The sequence below is a fragment of the Saimiri boliviensis genome, chromosome 18 (assembly GCF_048565385.1).
Source record: "Saimiri boliviensis isolate mSaiBol1 chromosome 18, mSaiBol1.pri, whole genome shotgun sequence".
Classification (NCBI taxonomy): domain Eukaryota; kingdom Metazoa; phylum Chordata; class Mammalia; order Primates; family Cebidae; genus Saimiri; species Saimiri boliviensis.
Window position 1 is genome coordinate 46,874,985 of NC_133466.1, and position 20,142 is coordinate 46,895,126.

The 20,142-nt window shown below is 38.7% G+C and overlaps 1 long non-coding RNA gene and 1 other non-coding gene across 3 annotated transcripts in view; both read right to left on the reverse strand.

Moving 5' to 3' along the window:
- LOC141581980 (uncharacterized) overlaps nt 1-20,142 on the reverse strand; it is a 1,111,619-nt gene that overhangs the window by 342,642 nt on the left and 748,835 nt on the right. The window lies entirely within an intron of this gene.
- On the reverse strand, nt 14,348-14,454 carry LOC141582103 (U6 spliceosomal RNA). Its single transcript, XR_012514934.1, has one exon. It is a non-coding gene; the product is annotated as a U6 spliceosomal RNA (small nuclear RNA).

The following is a 20,142-nucleotide window of genomic DNA, read 5'->3' on the forward strand; positions in this document are numbered from 1 at the left end:
TGGCCTGGCGTCACTGACCAAGAGGTCTGCACATTCCCCCGGGTGGAAGCTCCTGGACTGCAGGTGTGAAGGAAATGCAGTCACCATTGCAGTAAGAAAAGCGACTAGGAAAAATGGCACCTTCTTCTCCAAACTGTTGTTGTTGTTGTTTATTTTTTATTTTATTTATTTATTTATTTATTTTTATTGCATTTTAGGTTTTGGGGTACACGTGAAGAATGTGCAAGACTGTTGCATAGGTACACACGTGGCAGTGTGATTTGCTGCCTTCCTCCCCGTCGTCTATATCTGGCATTGAGACACTCTCACTCTGTCGCCCAGGCTGGAGTGCAGTGGCACGATCTGGGCTCACTGCGACTTCTGCCTCCTGGGTTCAAGTACTTCTCCTGCCTCAGCCTCCCGAGTAGCTAAGTTTATTTTGGATGTGGGGAGAAAGAGAGGAGAGAAGAGAGAGAAAGAAAGAGATCGAGAAAGAGATTGAGAGAGAGTGATTTTAACATCTTCAAGCAAAAAGAGACTCTGCCTGTTGGCGGTCTTCTGCGAGGTGAACCTGAAAATCCATCCAGACACGTTCAGTGAAAACCTTCTTTACCTGTTTGTCCCTCTTAGGTTGAAATCCACACTCCATAACCCTACTGAACAGGAAAATCACAGAAAGCAAATGTAAGACATTTCAGCATTGTAAAAGGTAAAGTATAACTGCACTTCAAGAAGCATCAGAAGACCGACGAGGCAGAGAGGTGCAAGCTGAGTCTGAGCGGGCCGCCCCAGTCTTCCAGGGTTTCACACTCGGCCTCGTGAAGGCATGGCTTGGCCTTCATGAAATAAATATGATAAATAAAGGGAAATATGGTGTGCTCATATTTTCAAACAGCCAAGTGCCCTGAGACACAGCCTTTCCTACGATACCTGCTAAAATTGGAAAGTGTGATGAACTGTCACTTAAATGGAGTCAGGTAGACTAAGAGACAGTGGCAGTGAAGGACGCCCTTTGGGAGGAAGACATCGAGGTGCCGAGGCCCAGGGCTCACGAGGAAAGAGCCCAGTCCAGGCCCCTCGGCCTGGGACAGGGCGGGCACGGGTGATCCTACGGTTCCTGGGAGGATGCAAAGAGCCAAGAACCCCGACTGCCAGCGCCGGGGGAAAAGTCCCCGACATGTGGTCCTCATCCCTGGACGCCCGGGGCTCTGATGCTCCAAACCCACCGGCTGCTGCAGCTTCTGGGAGCGGAGAGTGTCCGCTGGGATGATTCTGCAACCGGGTGCTCAGTTCTGGAACTGGAAACCCCACATCCTCCCGGGTTTAGACCCCAAATGTATTTATTAACAGTAAACATATTATTTAAAACATCTCCTTAGTTAGTAGAGAAGTTGATAGTTACAATATAATGTTGCCTCACATTGGTTTTTAATTTTAACTGTGTCAGGCTTAATTTATGTCAGTTTTATGTATTGAAAACTGGACTCATTATAGACAGAATTCAGAGTTGACATGCTATTTCCTCCAGGGCACAGGCTACTCTAAAGGACTAGATAAGGTTAGTTGACATATCTTTGATTTTTTGAAAAAATGCATATATTATTTTACTGTTTACTATTAATGAATACGTGAGAGATACTGACTTAAAAGCCAGGAAAATAAATCTTTATTAAAACAACTAATTGTGTTCCAGATAATTTTCTAAGCACATTAAACATATTCAATTACTATGGACATCTGTTAACTTATGTATTATTACTTCATTAATTTTACAAATAATAAAATAGGCCTCAGAGTAATAAAGTAACTTGAAAAAGATCACACAGCTCATAGATAGTGATTTCAACACATATGAGGAGGTGGTTAGCCTAACTTTGAATGCTGCTTTAATCTCTATGTTTTACTCATCTCTAACTGGGGAAAGTGACAATAATCTACCTCACAGGACTGATGTGAGGTTTGAGGTATGAGAGCTCTGTAGAAATCTACATTAAAGTAACAGTTTTCATTTGTGTATTCTTTCAGGAAGGATTAAATTAGTTAGAATTTCTTAAGTAATTGCAAGATAATAGGAAAAAACATATTAAACTAGTTACAGTGATAACTGAGTCCTAGATCAACAGTTTCTAGCCTTAGAAAAGTCATTTCCCTTTTTATTATTTCTTCACTTATAAACAAGACACAACACCTACCTTCCCTACTTCATAGGTTGACAATACAGAATATGTAATATATATACGTACATGTACACACACACCACATAATGTATATTACATACAATTAAATAGTATATAATAGAGCAAATAATGAGAATATGATATTCAAATATAAATATTTATGATAAATACATAACATAGTATTTTAAAGATAACTTATCTTGAGATGTGTCTATTCATATCCCTTGTCCATTTTTTGATAGAATTGGGTTTGTTTTGTTTTGTTTTTCTCTTTGTTCTTGTTGTTTGTTTGCTTATTGATTTAAATTCCTTACAGATTCTGGGTCTCAGACCTTTATCAGATGCATAATTTGTGAGTATCTTCTCTCATTGTGTGGATTATCTGTTTACTTGTTGACAGGTGTCTTTTGCTGTGCAGAAGTTCTTTAATTAGGTACTACTTACTTGTTAATTTTTTAAATTTCAATTGCTTTGAGGGAATTTGCCAAGAGTTCTTTGCCAAGGACAATGTCAGAAAGAGTATTTCCCAGATTTTCTTCTAAGATTTTTATAGTTAGAGATCTTTAATCCATCTTGAGTTAATTACCGCACATGGTAAAATGTGAGTATCCAGTTTCTTTCTTCTCCCTATGGCTAGCCAGTTATTTCGGCATCATTTATTAAACAGAGAGTCTTTTCTCCATTGGTTGGATCAGGTGGTTGTAGGTGTGTGGCTTTATTTCTGGGTACTCTATTTGGTCCCTTTGGTCTACATGTTTGTTTTTGTGTCACCACCATGCTGTGTGGGTCACTTTGGCCTTGTAGTATATGTTCAAGTGGGGCAGTATGATGCCTCCGGCTTTGCTCTTCTAGCTTAGGATTCTTTGGGCCATTCTGGCTCTTTTCTGCTTCCATATGAGTTTTAGAATATTTTTTGTAATTAGGTGAGAAATTATGTTGGTAGGTTAATAAGAAATAACATTGAATCTGAAGATTGTATTGTAGTTCTCCTTCAAGAGCTCTTTCACCTCCTTGGTTAGCCACATTCTTGGGTATTTCATTTTATTTGTGAATGCGGTATATGTGACTGCTGTATTTTTTATTTGACTCTCAGCTTGCATGTTATTGATGTACAGAAATGTTACTAATTTCTATGCATTGATTTTGTATCTTGAAATATTATTAAAATCATTTGATATTTCAAGGAACCTTTTGGCAGAGTCTTTAGAATTTTGTAGATATAGAATCATATCACAGCGAAGAGAGATAGTTTGACTTGTGTTCTTCTTGTTTGGATGAATTTTATTTATTTATCTTGCCCAACTGCTCTGGCCAGGACATTCAGTACTATGCTGAATAGGAATGGTGAGAGTGGACACTCTTGCATTGCTTCAGGCCTCAAGGGAAATGGCTCATTGTTTGCCTGTTCAGTATGATGCTGCCTGGGGGTTTGTCATAGGTGGCTCTTACTGTTTTGAGGTATGGCCGTTTGATACCATGTCTGTTAAGGATTTTATCAGTAAGTAATGTTGGATTTTATCTAAAGTTTTTCTGTGTCTATTGAGACTGTTATATGGTTTTGCCTTTAATTCTGTTTATGTGGCGAATGACATTTATTGATTTGCATATGATAAGCCAGCCTTACATTCCGGGAATAAAGCCCACATGATCATGACAAATTAGCATTTTAACATGTTACTGGCTTTAGTTTGCTCATATTTCCTTGAGAGTTTTTGCCTCTATGTTTTTTAGGGATATTGACCTGAAGATTTACTATTTTGTTTTATCTCTACCAGATTTTGGTATCTGGTAGATGCTGGCTTCTTAGAATGAGTTAGAGAGGAATCCCTCTTTCTCATTTTTTTGGAATAGTTTCCATATGATTAATATCAGTTTTTCCTTGAACATCTGGTAGAATCCAGCTGTGAATCCATCTAGTCCAGGACTTTTTTAGTTGGCAGTTTTTCTATTACTGATTCAATTTTAAAATTTGTCACTTTCTTTTTCAAGTTTTCACTTTCTTCCTGATTCAATATTGGGATGTTGTATGTTTCCAGAAATTTATCTATTTTCTCTAAATTTTTTAAAAATTTGTCTGCATAGAGGTGTTCATAATAGTTCCTAAGGATCTTTTTTTATTTCTATGAGATTGGTGGCATTTTCATCATTGTCATTTCTTATTGTACCTATTGGTTCTTCTCTCATTCTTTTTTGTTAAACTAATCTAATTAAAGCTACCTATTCCCGATGTGTTGTTATAGTTGCAAAAAGAAAGGAAATACTGCATATTAACTTCTAAGTTGATTAGCTGATTGGAGAATGTAAGGATTTATAACTTTATATTATTATTATTATTGTATCTAATTATGTTCCATCCTGAGAGTTGTGGTGAGAAACCTTTAGAGTAATAATATTTTGGCTTTTTCTAGTGTTCTGCTTTGGCTTCTTATATCTTACATTGCTTTGTGCAGTCAGACAGAGAGTGCCAATGAACTAACTATGGGAGTTGATGCCATTTGATAACTACAAGGCATGGTTCATAACAGATAGGTTATTATAAAAGCAGAAAACAAATGCCTTCTAAGAAGCTAAGTATAGTTAATTAAATTTTAAAACTGCTTACAGTATGTCATTGCAATGGAACTGAGAAGCCAAATGGTATTTAGAAATCGTTGCTTGGGCCCCAGGCACAGAACATTTTAAAAATTCCATAATATAAGAAGTATTCTTATTCAAAGTATGATAAATATATCTTTGTTCACTTGTAAACTGAGTAGTTGGTGTGAAATCTTTGTTCAAACATTTAGACTGTTCTGTGGACTAAAGGGGAAAAGGTTATGGGCATAGATCAAATTAGTGAAGATGTCAATTTGTGAAGCTGAGAGCTAGTAATAGAAGACTGCTGATTCTGGACACATCACCAACTGTCAGCATTTGTTCTAAAATTTTTGTATATAAATAGCAGTCTAAACTCAACATTACTTATAAGGGAGTCATCCATAAGAACTCTGTAGTTCAGATCTATTATCAGCTATTAGTTAGAAAACAGAGGTTTCTGCCTGAACAACTTAATATAAGAAAATAATTCATTATTATTTTCTCATATCTCTTATAACTCCTGCTTCATAGTGGTTACTTAATAAATAATGATAATAATAAAGATAATGATTAATGATAAAATTGATAGCAATAGCTACTTTTTATTGGTCACATATCGAGTGCCAGGAACTCCAAAAACATTACCTTATTTAATTCTGAAACACACTCTACAACGGTATTATTTATCATTTTCTTATTGTGAGAATAGTAAAATATAAAGAAGTTGAGTAGCATACCAAAAGTCAAATAATTATCATGTTAAAATCGCCAGATTTAAAAAGAAACATGCCTCTAAACCCAAGTTTCTTCTTCTCCCCAAAAATGTAAACTGATTCTTTTGGGTGACAGAGTCGATGGAGGGACGGATATATAACTTCTCAATTTTTATCTAGACTAACCCATGAGTTCTAATGTTTACAGATACACAACACACACACATGCACACAGTGTTACTACATAATACTGAAGAAGTGTTCAGGGTGGGCGTGATGGCTCATGCCTGTAATTCCAGCACACTGGGAGGCCGAGGCGGGTGGATTATTTCAGATCAGGAATTCAGGACCAACCTGACCAACATGGTGAAACCCAGTCTCTACTAAAAATACAAAAAAATTAGCTGAATGTGGTGGTGCATGACTGCAGCCCCAGCTACTTGGGAAGCAGTGGCAGGAGAACTGCTTGAACGTGAAAGGCAGAGGCAGTGAGCCGAGATCCTGCCACTGCACTCCAGCCTGGGTGACAGAGCGAGACTCCATCTCAAAAAAAAAAAAAAAAAAAAAAAAAAAAAGTGTCTATAAGAAGTACAGCAATCTAAGAAATCTAAGAGAGAATTAATAGTCATTGTCATTTTCCAGATATTTTCACACTGTAATAATTTTATGTGTTATTTGTGACTTCTCTGCTCAACCTCTACCCACATAATAGTCCACTCCTCACAAGCTCTTTTCCTCTGAGTAGCAGTGCCCTCCAGGTGGCTTTCAGGGAAAAGTTTCTTTTAAGAAGTCACTACTCAAACACTTGTCCATGTTGCCTCTTGTGGTCTGCGCCTGGTCAATTAGAAATAGGCATGTACTTCTTGTTGCCTCCTCTTAACAATATAGTAACTCGTACTTCTGTTTGCCTATCATTTATTGCAAAAATTTGAAAACACTGCTTGTTTTAGTTTCAATAAAATTTTCTTTAAATTTCATTTGACCTAAAAAAGAATATCACAGTGAAATGTTTGTCAGCCCCAACTATTCCACACATTTATCACTGTCAGCAACAGTGATAAATGGACATCAGGTGGGGACAGTAAGAGCAACAACTACTGGATCTATTTTGTGTATTTTTAGGTGTTGTGGGTGATGTTTATAAATAAAAAAACTCTCTAATTGCCTTTAAAATAATGAATGCTTAAATCAATTTTTTTTCAGAAAAATAAAAACTCTAATACCTTTTACTTCACATGACTTTAGTAATATTTGAGAAATAAAGACAGTTTTAAAGTTTATTGGTAAAATAAAGACATTAGCTCTAAATTAGGCAGGTCAGATATTAGGTTTGTAAAATGATTTAAAGTAATAAACTGCTTTTTTTGACTTTTAAAATTCGTTCAACTTACCTGCTTTGGAGTCACTAGATTCTAGGTAAGGTCTGAGAACATGTGGAGTTAGCCGTGCTCCCTGGCTATGCTTGAAAAAGTCAGACTTTATATGCACTTGTGTCTGGTGTCCTAGGCTCCATACCTAGTACAAAATTAAAATAACTTACCTGCCAGGTGTTTCACCAAAAAAAAAAAAAAAAATTGCTAAGAGCTAACATTGTAACATATAATTGAGACTACTGAAAAAAGTTTTACATGGAAGCTTTGTGGAAAAAGTGAAATGTGCTTTCAGTAAAACATTATAAGGCATTAGAATGCAAATTTTTGCTTCATTCAGAAGGTTAAAAATTGTTTCGACTTAAATAGAATGAAGCTAAAGTTTTGAGCATGTTGTGGAAGGTTTGTGAACTAGTCATCTTGTAAAAGAAACACCGTGTGAACACACTGGCTAAATTTAAAGGAGTATTGTTCAGTTTTTCCATAAATTGAACATTGGAATAAAAACACAACAGGGTTTTCTTAGAGTACTAATTTTGCTTTAATACAAATTTGTAAAATGTTATCAAAAGCTTATAAGAATTTCAACTTATAGTCAAACTGATGAAGACTGGATGAATTCATCTTTAAGGTTTTATTAAAAATTTGAGTTGACATTAACAGTACACTAATGGAGGAGTGAAATTTGGCTTTCTTTCTTGAATATGATTTTAACATAATATTAAAGAATAAAAAAGATTTCTGTCTCTCCTCAAATTACAGGAAAAAGAAGGGAAAGACACACATTGCTTGAAAAGCTGAGTCTTCTATCAATGAGTAAAGGCTTTTGCATTTAAACATTTTTTGAGTTACCATTTTGGCTAAATGAATGACTTACTGTGACCTGGCATTTCATTTTGTATCAAATGTTTTAGGCCTTTAGTATATTTATATGAATATTAATATATTTGATACACTTCCCCAAATCCAATTTTATCTTCAAAATTAAGTCTTTTTGACTTCTTAATTTGGAATGCACAAGAGGGCACTGAAAAATCCAAAAGAGAAGTATATGGAATTATTTGACATGTTGTTACATGATGAGCACTGTCAAAATAAGAAATATTTGACTTTCTTCGCATTGTATTCTAGGCAATGTTAATATATGTTTGAAAATTGTATGAAATTCCTAAAATTCTAATATGCCAAAATATGTGCTATCAATTATATTGTTTCCATGATAAATTGTAGACCACAGAAATGAACAAACTTTCTTGTCAATCATGTAACTCTAACTATTTAACATCATTTCCACACTTAACTGCTTAATACTATGCAGTTTCTGAAAACTTCACAAGCACAAAATGTCCTAGAATATGGTGTCTTTTAGGAGGTTCCTGAAATAATGAAAAGACCACGAAAAAGAGCTCTTGAATACAGATTTCTGGAAACTTTAGAATCACATCCTTTGTCAAATTATCCCAAATACTTTAAGGACTGTGTAAGATTTCCTGGAATTTTAATGAAAAGTCTTACTTGTTTTTTAAACTCCTACCCAAGTAGAAGAAAACTTAATTGAATACCAAGAAAACATTTTGTCAGACTGTCATTCTAAATCAGCCAATACTGAAACTGTTTATATATGCAATTTGAATGAACTCCATGGTATAAGTCAAGTTACCTATGACAACCCATCAGTTACAACTACTATGAACTTAAATTGGAGAAACAACTGATATTTAAAGGAATATAGGTTCAATGTTAAGCATGGACTCACGGAGAACCAAGACAGCTGCCTTGTCCTTCCTGGGTCCGTACTCAAAGTTCTTCTTAAAGGAGACCTTTGCTCAAAGAAATATGAGACGTCACAAACACATTTTAAAAATCCATGCTCATGGATACAAAAAATCAATATTATAAAAATGGCCCCATGGTTCAAACTAATTTATAGATTCAATGCTATTCCTATCAAGCTACCATTTACAATTTCTTCACAGAATTGCCAAAAACTACCTTTAATTTCATATGGGATGAAAAAAGAACCCGCATAGCCAATCAAAAAGAACAACACTGGAGACATCATGCTACCTGACTTCAAACTATACTACCAGCCTAAAGTAACCAAAACAGCATGGTACTGGAACCAACACAGATATATAGAGCAATGGAATGGGACAGAGCCCTCAAAAATAATGCCACACATCTACAACCATCTGAACTTTGACAAACTAGACCAAAAATACCATCGGGAATGGATTACCTATTTAATAAAAGGTGTTGGGAAACCTGGGTAGCCATATACAGAAAACTGAAACTGGACCCCTTACTTACACCTTATACAAAAATTAACACAAGATGGATAAAAGACTAAAAGTGAAGACCTAAAATTATAAAAACCCTAGAAAAAAACCTAGGCAATACCATTCAGAACATAGGCATAGGCAAAGACTTTATGACTAAAACACCAAAAGCAATGGCAACAAATGTCAAAATTGACAAATCCTTCTGCACAGAATTAAACTAAACTAAAAAGCTTCTGCACAGAAAACTAAAATGAAACAAAACACAACTATCATCGGAGTGAATGGGCAACCCACAGAATGGGAGAACATTTTTGCAATCTATCCATCTGACAAAGGACTAATATACAGAATCTACAAAGAACTTAAATTTACAAGAAAAAACCAACTCCATCAAAAAGTAGGCAAAGAATATAAACAGACACTCCTGGAAAGAAGACATTTATGAAGCTAACAAACATATGATGAAAAGCTCATCATCACTTGTCATTTCAGAAAAACAATAATTAAAAAAGTCAGAAAACAACAGATGCTGGAGAGGATGTAGAGATATAGGAAATATTTTACACTGTTGGTAGGAGTGTAAATTAGTTCAACCATTGTGGAAGACAGTGTGGTGATTCCTCAACGATCTAGAAATAGAAATGCCATTGGACCCAGCAATCCCACTACTGGGTATATACCCACAGGATTATAAATCATTCTACCACAAAGACATATGCACACATATGTTACTGCAGCACTGTTCACAACAGCAAAAACTTGGAACCAACCCAGATGCCCATCAATAATAAACTGGATAAGGAAAATGTCACACATATACACCCACAGCCATGAAAAAGAATGAGTTCATGTCCTTCTCAGGGACATGGATGAAACTAGAAACCATCATTCTCAGCAAACTGACACAAGAATGGAAAACCAAATGCCACGTGTTCTTACTCATAAGTGGGAGTTGAACAATGACAGTACATGGACACAGGGAGGAAAATATCACACACCTGGGCCAGTTGCGGATGGGCCTAGGGGAGGGATAGCATTAGGAGAAATACCTAAGGTAGATCATGGGTTGATGATAATAATAATAAAAGAAATATGCTTTTAATTATAAAGCTCTTAAAGAAAATCCTTTTGAATCTCTTACTACCACATCATAGCTGGGAAAAACTGCTGATATTTAAAAAGTAACAAATATCAAACCAGAAAGAATTAGATTTAGGAACCAAACTCAGGTTGCTGTAGGGAACAGGGCAGAATCTTAGGATTGGAAGGTCACCACTGCTCCTTCAGTTTGGCCTTGGCTGATAAAAGATGTCCTAATGTGGACAGAAACTCTTAGGTTAAAAAAAAAAAAGAAGAAGAAGAAATTTCTACAAACTAGAAAATACATACTTGGCAGCTACAAGAGTTTTAGCCAATTCAGATGACTTGCTTCCCAAAATTTGGAACATTCCCTTGGATTTGACCAAGTCAGAAAGATATGGTCGTACTTGATGAAAGAAAAGTGAAATAAAATCTCAAACATAAATAAATAAAAAAAGTTAAGCAAAATTAAAAAATGCACAATAAATATGATTACTGAGTGTCTTAATGTTAAGGAGAAATTAAAACTAAGTGGTTGGTAATCTTAACTTTTGGTCATTAAGGAAAAATTTTAAGACAAATCTCTAATTTAGCCACTTACCTGGAAATAAGGCTCAGGCTGATGACTGTTCTCTACCATCTTAGAAACAGGAAAAAATTCACACTCACCTTTCCTGTCAGAAGCAAGCTGAGACTCAAGAAAGGAAGTGCCTGCTCTCCACCATCATGGAAGCAGAACAACTTGTCTTCCTTACCGGAAATGAGAAAAACTTCACAAAAGGAGCTGTAAAGCAAAATCAACCTTACCTCTGAAACAAATTTTGGGAGATCCGGGACTCTCCAGGGGGCAGAAGCTCCCAAACCTCAGCAAATCATCTATCCCATTGGTTTGAACAATAAGGATAGCCCAGGTTGGTATCAAGCAATAATAACATTTATCAAAGGTCAGGGCCACATTGGCAATGTCCTTCTCTCTCTTTTTTTTTTCTTCTGAGATAGAGTCTCGCTCTGTTGCCAGGCACCAGACTGGAGTGCAGTGGTGCAATCTCAACTCACTGCAACCTCTGTGTCCTGGGTTCAAGCAATTCTCCTGCCTCATCCTCCCAGGTAGCTGGGACTACAGGACCATGCCACCACGCTCAGTTAATTTTTTTTTTTTTTTTTTTTTTTTTGTATTTTTAGTAGAGATGGGGTTTCACCATGTTGGCCAGGATTGGCTTGTACTCTTGACCTCATGATCCGCCCGCCTCGGCCTCCCGAAGTGCTGGAATTACAGGCTTGAACCACCGCACCGGGCCCATGCCCTTCTCTTTTTATCTTTATTCGTATAGCCTGTTTTGTCAGAAACCAGGATTGCAACACCTGCTTTTTTCTGTTTCCCATTTACTTGAAGGATTTTTCTCCATTCATTTTGAGCCTATGTGTGGGAGTTCATTTGAGATGGGTCTCTTAAAGACAGCATAATCAAATGAGTCTTGGCTCTTTATCTATCTTGTCGCCCTATGTCTTTCACTTGGAGCATTTAGCCCATTTACATTTAAAGTTAGCGATGATATGTAAGGATTTGATCCTGTCATCATGCTCCTAATTGATAACTTCACAGACTTGTGTACGTGGTTTGTTTTTTTAGCATCACTGGTCTGTGTAATTCAGTGCATTTTTGTAGTGGCTGGTGATGATCTTTTCTTTCCATATTAAATTCTACTTTCAGGAGCTCTTGTAAGATAGATCTGCTGGTAATGAATTCCCTCAGCATTTGCTTGACTGAAAATGATCTTATTTCTCCTTCACTTATGACACTTAGTTTTGCTGGACTTGAAATTCCAGGTTGAAATTTTTTTCTTTAAGTAGTTGAATATCTCTTCTGGCTTGTGGGGTTTCAGCTGAGCAGTTCACTGTTAGTCTGATGGGATTCCTTTTGTAGGTGACCTTGTCTTTCTCGCTAGCTGCCTTTGACAAGTTTTATTTCATTTTGATCTTGGAGAACCTGATGATTATGTGTCTTAGAGATGTTCTTCTTGTGGCATATCTGAGGTTCTCTAGATTTCCTGAATTCAATGTTGTTCTGCCTGGCTAGGTTGGGGAAATTCTGATGAATGATATTCTGAAATATGTTTTCCAATTTGGTTACATTTTTGTCATCTCTTTCAGGTACATTAATATGGCATATATTTCACCTTTTTACATAATACTTTATTTCTCAAAGGTTTTGTTCATTCCTTTTTATTCTTTTCCCCCATTCTTGCCTCTTTTCTTTCAGAAAGCCAGTTTTCAAGCTCTGAGACTCTTACCTTTGCTTGATCTATTCTACTAGGTGGTGCACATGAGATGGTGCCGGTCTGACCTCAGCACTCCTTAGTCTGCTTGCCTCTCCCAGGACCCCAGCCTGGCAACACCTGCTTACAGGGCACCCTTGGGTGCCCACACACATTACAAAAATTTTTATAAGGCAATCACACACAATTACCATGTGGCTGCATTATAAAAATTCATGTAGTGTGCTTTTCAGCTCTATCACATCAGTTTATTCTTTTTTAAAAAGCTGTACTTCAGGTTACAGGGTACACATGCAGATCATGCAGAATTGTTGCATAGGTACACACATGGCAATGTGGTTTCCTGCCTCCATCCAGTCACATACATCTGGCATTTCTCTTCAGGTAATCCCTCCCTGACCTCCCCAACCCCTGGTGTCCCCCTGTTGGCCACCCCCAAAAAGACCCCAGTGTGTGATGCACCCCTCCCTGTGTCCATTTGTTATCATTATTCATCACCTGCCTATGAGTGAGAACATGCAGTGTTGGATTTTCTTTCTTCTGTCACTTTGCTGAGAATGATGGTTTCCAGATTGATTCATGTCCCTACAAAGGACATAAACTCATCGTTTTTTGTGGTTGCATAATATTCCATGGTGTATGTGTGCCACATTTTCCTTGTCCATTCTATCGTCTCTGGACATTTGGGTTATTTTCAGGTCTTTGCCATTGTAAACAGTACCACTGTGAACATACGTGTGCATGTTTCTTTATAATAGAATGATTTATAATCCTTTGGGTATATACCCAGTAATGGGATTGGTGGGTCAAATGGAATTACAATTTCCAGGCCCTTGAGCAAGTGCCACACTGCCTTCCACAATGGTTCAACTAGTTTGTACTCCTAGCAACAGTGTAAAAGTGTTCCTATTTCTCCACATGCTCTCTGGTATCTGTTGTCTCCAGATTTTTTAATGGTCACCATTCTAACTGGTATGAGGTGATATCTCAATGTGATTTTGATTTCTCTAATAACCAGTGATGATGAGTATTTTTTCACATGTTTATTGGCCTCATATATACCTTCTTTTCAAAAGTGTCTGTTCATATCCTTTGTCCACTTTTGAACCGGTTTGCTTGTTTTTTTCCTTGTAAATCTGTTTTATTTCTTTGTAGATTATGGATATCAGCCATTTGTCAGATGGGTAGATTGCAAAAATTGTTTCTCATTCTGCTGGTTGCTGGTTCACTCTAATGATGGTTTCTTTTGCTGTACATAAGCTCTGGAGTTTAATAAGGTCCCATTTGTCTATTTTCCTTTTTGTTGCCAATGCTTTTGGTGTTTTAGTCATGAAGTACTTGCCTACACCTATGTCCTGAATGGCTTTACCTATTTTTTGTCTAGATTTTTTTATGGCATTAGGTCTTATGTCTAGATCTTTAATCCATCTGGAGGTAATTCTACTGTAAGGTGAAAGGAAGAGGTCCAGTTTCTGCTTTCTGGACACTGGTAGCCTGTTTTCCCAACAACAATTATTAAACAAGAAATCCTTTTCCCATTGCTTGTCTTTGTCAGGTTTATCAAAGGTGAGATGGTTGTATATGTGTGGCATTGCCACCAGGACCTCTGTTCTGTTCCATTGGTCTATTTCTCTGTTTTAGTACCAGTACCATGCTGTTTTGATTCCTGTAGCTTTGTATTATAGTTTGAAATCGGGTAGCATGATGCCTCTGGCTTTGTTCTTTGTGCTTAGCATTGTCTTGGATATCCACACTCTCTTTTGCTTCCATATGAAGTTTAAGGTGGGTTTCTCCAGTTCTGTGAATAAGATCATTGGTAGCTTGAGGGGGACAGCATTGAATCTATAAATTATTTTGGGTAGTATGGCCATTTTCAAGATATTGATTCTTTCTACAAATATGGAATGCTTCATGAATTTTTAAGTCCTCCTTGAGCAGGGGCCATGCTAATCTTCTCTGAATCATTCCAATTTTAATATATGTGCTGCCAAAGTGAGCACCAGTAATGTTGTTTATACTGGATATATTGCCTGTTAGCTCCTGCGATGTTTTACAATGATTTTTGGCCTCCTTGCATTGGATGATGACATACTTCTTTCACTTAGTGAACTTTGTTTCTACCCACATTCTGAATTCTACTTGTATCATTGCAGACATGTCAGCCTCTGGCCAGTTCTGAAAACTTGAACAGGCTGAACAGTTGATGTAATCATCTGGAGGAAAGAAAGCATGCTGACTTCTTGAGTTTCAGTGTTCTTGCACTGATTTTTCCTCATCTTTATGAGCTTATTCACCTTCAACCTTTGAGGTTGCTGACCTTTGCACAGGATATTTTTCTTTTATCATATTTGATGATCTTGAGGGTTTGATTGTGGTTTAAAGTAGAATCAGGCAGCTGCCTTTGGTTTTGGAGGATTTTAGGGGGCCAAAATTCACCTCTCAATTCCTGGGCTGTGTGCTTTAATTCTGGGAAACTTATATTGGGTCTCAACTTTGTTCTCTGGCTCCTCAAAGTTTGGAGTATACTGCACTGAAGGCAGCAAAGTGGGGCAGCTGTGGCAGAGTGTTAGCAGATGCAAAACTGCCTGCTTCCCTGTTGGCATTTGCCCAGTGGTGGAAGTGGTGGAGGCAAGACAGCTTGGTGGCGGCCAGAATACCCCTTCTGTGTGTGCTGTTGCGTTGGAGGTAGTGTTGGTTCAGGCTGGGGTGCTGGCCTGTGCATGTCTGGGTGCCGTCTCTGTGAACCCCTAAGCAGCAACGACCACTCAACGTATATTAGCATTCCCTTTTCGTGCACAGAATTAGCACAAGGAGAAGGTGTTGGCAGAGGTTGTGATTTTGTTCCTCTGCCTACCATGGCTCTTTCTTCAATGGGAGTTGGTGTGGGTTGAAGTGTGTGCTACATTCCCATGTGCTGGTAGGGCAAGTGCAGCAAAATCCACTCATGTAAACACACACCAGCAAAGTGACGTAGGACGTTTTTGTATAAAGAGCTTCAGTATGGAGAGGCAATGTAGAGGCGGGTGCGTGCCTGAAGAGTCCAATTTGCTGCATCTCTTCACTGCTCAGGCATGGTCCACTGGCACAGAAACAAAGGTGTGGGCAGCTGAGAGTGCCCTGTAGGCAGGTGTGGCCAGGCTGGGGCCCTGGGAGAGGCAAGCAGACTAAGGAGTGCTGAGGTCAGACCAGCTTCATCTCATGTGCAAGAATGCCCAGTAGATATCACGCCTCAGATAACTCTCTGAAAAGTGAGGCCCCAGCACAGCACAGCTGCTCTACAAAAACGTGGCAAGACTTCTTTTTTAAGCAAGTCTCCTTTTATTAATAGGGAAAATCTCATAGGTGATCTCTGCTGGGCAATCTTCACATGAGATGTGGCTGATCAGACCTCCACAGTCCTAAAGTGCTGGGATAAAGTGTCTCATAAGACCCAGTAGAGCCTAGAGAGATAGCTGTGCCTGCCCTCTGGGCTTCACATCAGCTGGCTTCCTGCTCCATCACTTTGCTTGTCTCCTGGGGGCTCTACCCCAGAGAGATGTGAGTTAGCCATCACTTAGTGTAATCATCACAGGATACAGGGTCTGTTCTATGGGCCCAAGCCAGAGTTCCCTGTCCAGTGATAAGCAGTGGGGGGTAAGTGGTATCCACAAGAGATGGACTGCCTTGTTCCTTGGGTCAACTGCAGCTTGTTAGAGTTATCAATATGGCACTTAGGGTCTTTGCTTTCTTGATATTCTGAAGGTAACAAGGGCAGATCCACTGCAGAGGCAGTGGCAGAGAGGATTTCAGTCGATCTGTGAAGCTCTGTCCAAGAAATTGCCAAGTTGCTACTGGCTTGTTGGCTTCAGTGGGGTCCTGGATAAAGACCCAAGCCGGGAGGACCTGCTCATTGAGGAGATATGGAAGCCAGCACCCACGTAACGGTTCAGCCACTTTCCCATAAGGCTGCTGTGGTATACTGGGGGTCCACTCCAGTACCTAATTGCCTCATATCTTCCAGCGACTCAAGGTATCACTAGCGAAGCCTGCAAAAAGACAAAGATAATAGCCTGCCTCTTCCTCTGGGACCTCTGTACCACTGAGGTACAATCCTGTTGCCAATCTGGACACAACTACGAGAGGTGGCTGGAAACAAGTTCAGAAGTCTTGTCTAGTCAGGAGGAACAAGATCAGAGACTTGCTTTTAAAAAAGTCTGGCCACGTTTCTGTAGAGCAGTTGTGCTGTGCTGGGGGTTCACTTCAGCCCCTGGTTCCCTCAGACACTCTGAAGTCCCAAGGTTGAAATGGCTGAGTTGCCCAAACAACAAAGATTACAGTCTGGTCCTCTCTCTGGAAGCTCTGATTCAAGGAGGCCTGAAACATCTGTCAGCCAGAGAACAGCAGTGAAGGCAGCCAGAGACCCTGGTTGAAAAGCTGTACCCAGTGACTAAAAATGTGGTTGGGGATTGACTTAAACAAGGGTCTGGCCATGTTTTTGCAAGGTGGCTCTGCTGTGCTGAGCTACCACTTACACCTCTGGTCAGCTTGGGTTCTACAAAGCCCTAAGGCCAGAACCTAGTCATCCAAATAACAAAGATGGTGGCCTGCCTTTCTCTGTGGGAGCTCTGTCTAAGGAATGTTTCATATCTCCATAGGCCAGGGAACACCTGTGAGGGTAGCTGTAAGAACCAGGTGGGAGGTCCTGTTCAGTAAGAAAGAACAGGATCATGTGCCTGCTAACAGAAGCAGTCTGGCCATGATTTGGTAAAGCAGCTGTGCTGTGCTGCGGGAACTCTTCTGCCCCTGGTCGGTTTGTACTCTCCAATGCCCACAGGCTGGAATAATTAAGTTCCTCCAACAGGAAAGATGGCAGCTTGTCCTGTCTTTTCTTTCACAGTTTATCTTGTGTGATGGAGCTGAATTTTTAGGCTGTTAATTTTTACAATAAGCATTACAGTTGTTCAGAAAGAATCTTGCTGTTCTCTTTCAGGTTAGATGTATGAGAATTCATTGTCTCCTGTAAATAAACCTGTTGAGGTTTTGTTCTCTGGAAAGAAGTCTCTTTCTGCTATCTGGCTTTGGTCACAGTCATGTAGAGCAGTCGCCAGTCTACAAGGACATGACTGAATTTTCATTTCCAGCGTTTCCTAGTTGTGTCTCACATTTTCCAATTCAGAACTGACCATTTTATTCTTCGTTGTCAAAATGCTAAGCTGTCCACTGTCTTTAAATACTGTCTTTGTTCATTCTTCCTTATCCAATTTTATAGCCTTTTGAATATTAGCATTCTTTTCTTTCACATTTTCAATGTCCTCCAAAAAAAATTTTTTTCCCTTAGCAGGTTCTGCTGTTGAATTTTGTCTAGTTCCAGTCTAAGCATGGCAATTTTTTCCCAGAACATGCTATTTTCATGCAAGAGATCTTTTTCTTTCTTATGGCTAAGAGAATTCGAAGTCAACAAAGCAACATTTTAGTTAGCACACAATAGAATAACATGTCATAATTTCCTCTGAATTTAAAGCATAAGATGTATATTTGTATAATGAAAGAATTCCCATGGTGAATATGTAACTGAAAAAAAGTTGAACAAAACTTCAAACCTAATAGAGTGTAAATTCCAGAAAGTTTCAATATTGATTTAAACACCACGAAAAATAAATCACTAGAGGATTTTAAAGAATTTTGGAATTGGAAAAGCCTTTCTCTGAATAACAAAATAATCATAGGCATAAAATATAAGATTAATACATTTGACTACGTTTTAAAAATTGGATTTACACTCTGATATCTATCCTATAAACCACACCATTGTAAGAGCCTTAGCTATGCATATATTTGGACAGAAGCAGATCCTCTAAGTTTTCAAGTTCCTTTTTCTGAAGAAGGTTTTATCAATATATGACTTTTCTAATACTGTTATAGTCAGTTATAAGAATTACATTTATTCATAACTTAAACCTAAGTTTTGTATCCTATATGTACACATCTGCATCTAAGCATTGCACTTCTACATCCAACTGTGAACTCATTTAATATCAGGATTCTTAAAACGAGAAATAAAAAAATATATGCAGCTGGATACTGTGGCTCACACCTGTAATCCCAGCAGCATGTAATGTTCAGTGTTCTATGTAGTACTGCACTTCTACATGTGGCTGGGCGCAGTGGCTCACACCTATAATCCTAGCTGCTGAGGTGCATGGATCATGAGGTCAGAAGTTCGAGACCAGTGTGGCCAGCATAGGGAAACTTCGTCTCTACTAAAAATAAAAAAATTAACCAGGAATGGTGGTGTGCACCTGTAATCCCAGCTACTCAAAAGGTTTAGGTAGGAGAATTATGTGAACCAGTAGGTGGAGGTTGCTGTGAGCTGAGATCATGCCATTGCACTCCAACCTGGGCGACAGACTGTGTGAGACTCTGTTTCAAAATAAACGTGTGTGTGTGTGTGTGTGTGTGTGTTTGTGTGTGTGTGTATGTATATAGGTGTGTATATATATATGTGTGTGTGTGTATTTACCTGTACATGTGTGTAATACACACAAATGTATATAGTATATTGTGAAGAATTTTCCCTATGTTGTCTGATGCTAGTTCTAGTGATCCTCCAGAAAATCACCATTACGTCTGTGGTGTAAACACATAATACAAAAGAAACCTTTAATTCAAAATATTAATAATAAATAAGATAGGACTTATAGAGTTTTTCTTAGAAATCATAAGATTAAGGAAGATCCAAGATGCCTGAATAGGAACATCTTCGGAATGTAGTTACCAGCAAGAACAGTGCAGAGAGTGAGTGCTCACTCCATTTCCAAATAAGTTTTCACTGCCAAAAGACCAGGAGATTCCTGAGCATAAAAGTGCCATGAGTTTTCATTTCAGCAGTTTCAGCCAGGGATGCATCAGGACAAAGAAACTCACAAAAGTTTGGGTGGCCATTTCAACTGGTGCCTGGAATGCCTGGGAGACAGAGCTGTCCATTCAACTGAAAGGGAGGGGGCTGAGACAGGAAACCAGGTGATGTGATCTGGCTTGATGGGTACCACACCCACGAGACAAGAAATCTGAAACACTCTGGATTAAGAGTTTCACAAAAAGCGCAGCTGGAACTGGGATGGCCCAACTTCGTGGGGGGAAGGGCATCCCCCAATACCAAGGCAGTCTGCCACTACCAATGCAGACTACTTTGTGCCAGGCAGGGCATCTAAGAAAAAAGGCAGCAGCATGGCAGGAACTTATAAATAAGGCTGACCTTCCTAGGACAGAGCACCTGGGAAAACAGCAGGTTATGAGTTCAGCTGCAGCAGAGTTAAAGGTACCAGCTCAGCAGCTCTGTACAAAACAACAGAACTCCCAGCACAGCACTTGAGCTCTTATAAGGGACAGAATGTCTCCTCAAGCAATTCTCTGAGCCCCATATACACAAAAAGACACCTCATAAAGGAAAGCTCAGGCCAACATCTGGTGGCTACCATTCTAGTATGAGGATAGCGGAGGCAGAAACTGGCAGCAACCCTTGCTGTTCTGCAGCCCCATGGGTGATCTCCAGGTGAGTGGGATCTTGACAGCACCTCCAGTGATCCTGCAGCAGAGGGGCCTGACTGTTCGTAGGAAAACTAAGTGGAAAGAAATAGCTTCAACATCAATAAAAAGGGCATCCATTTAGAGACCCCACCTGAAAGTCACCAAGTACAAAGACCACAGGT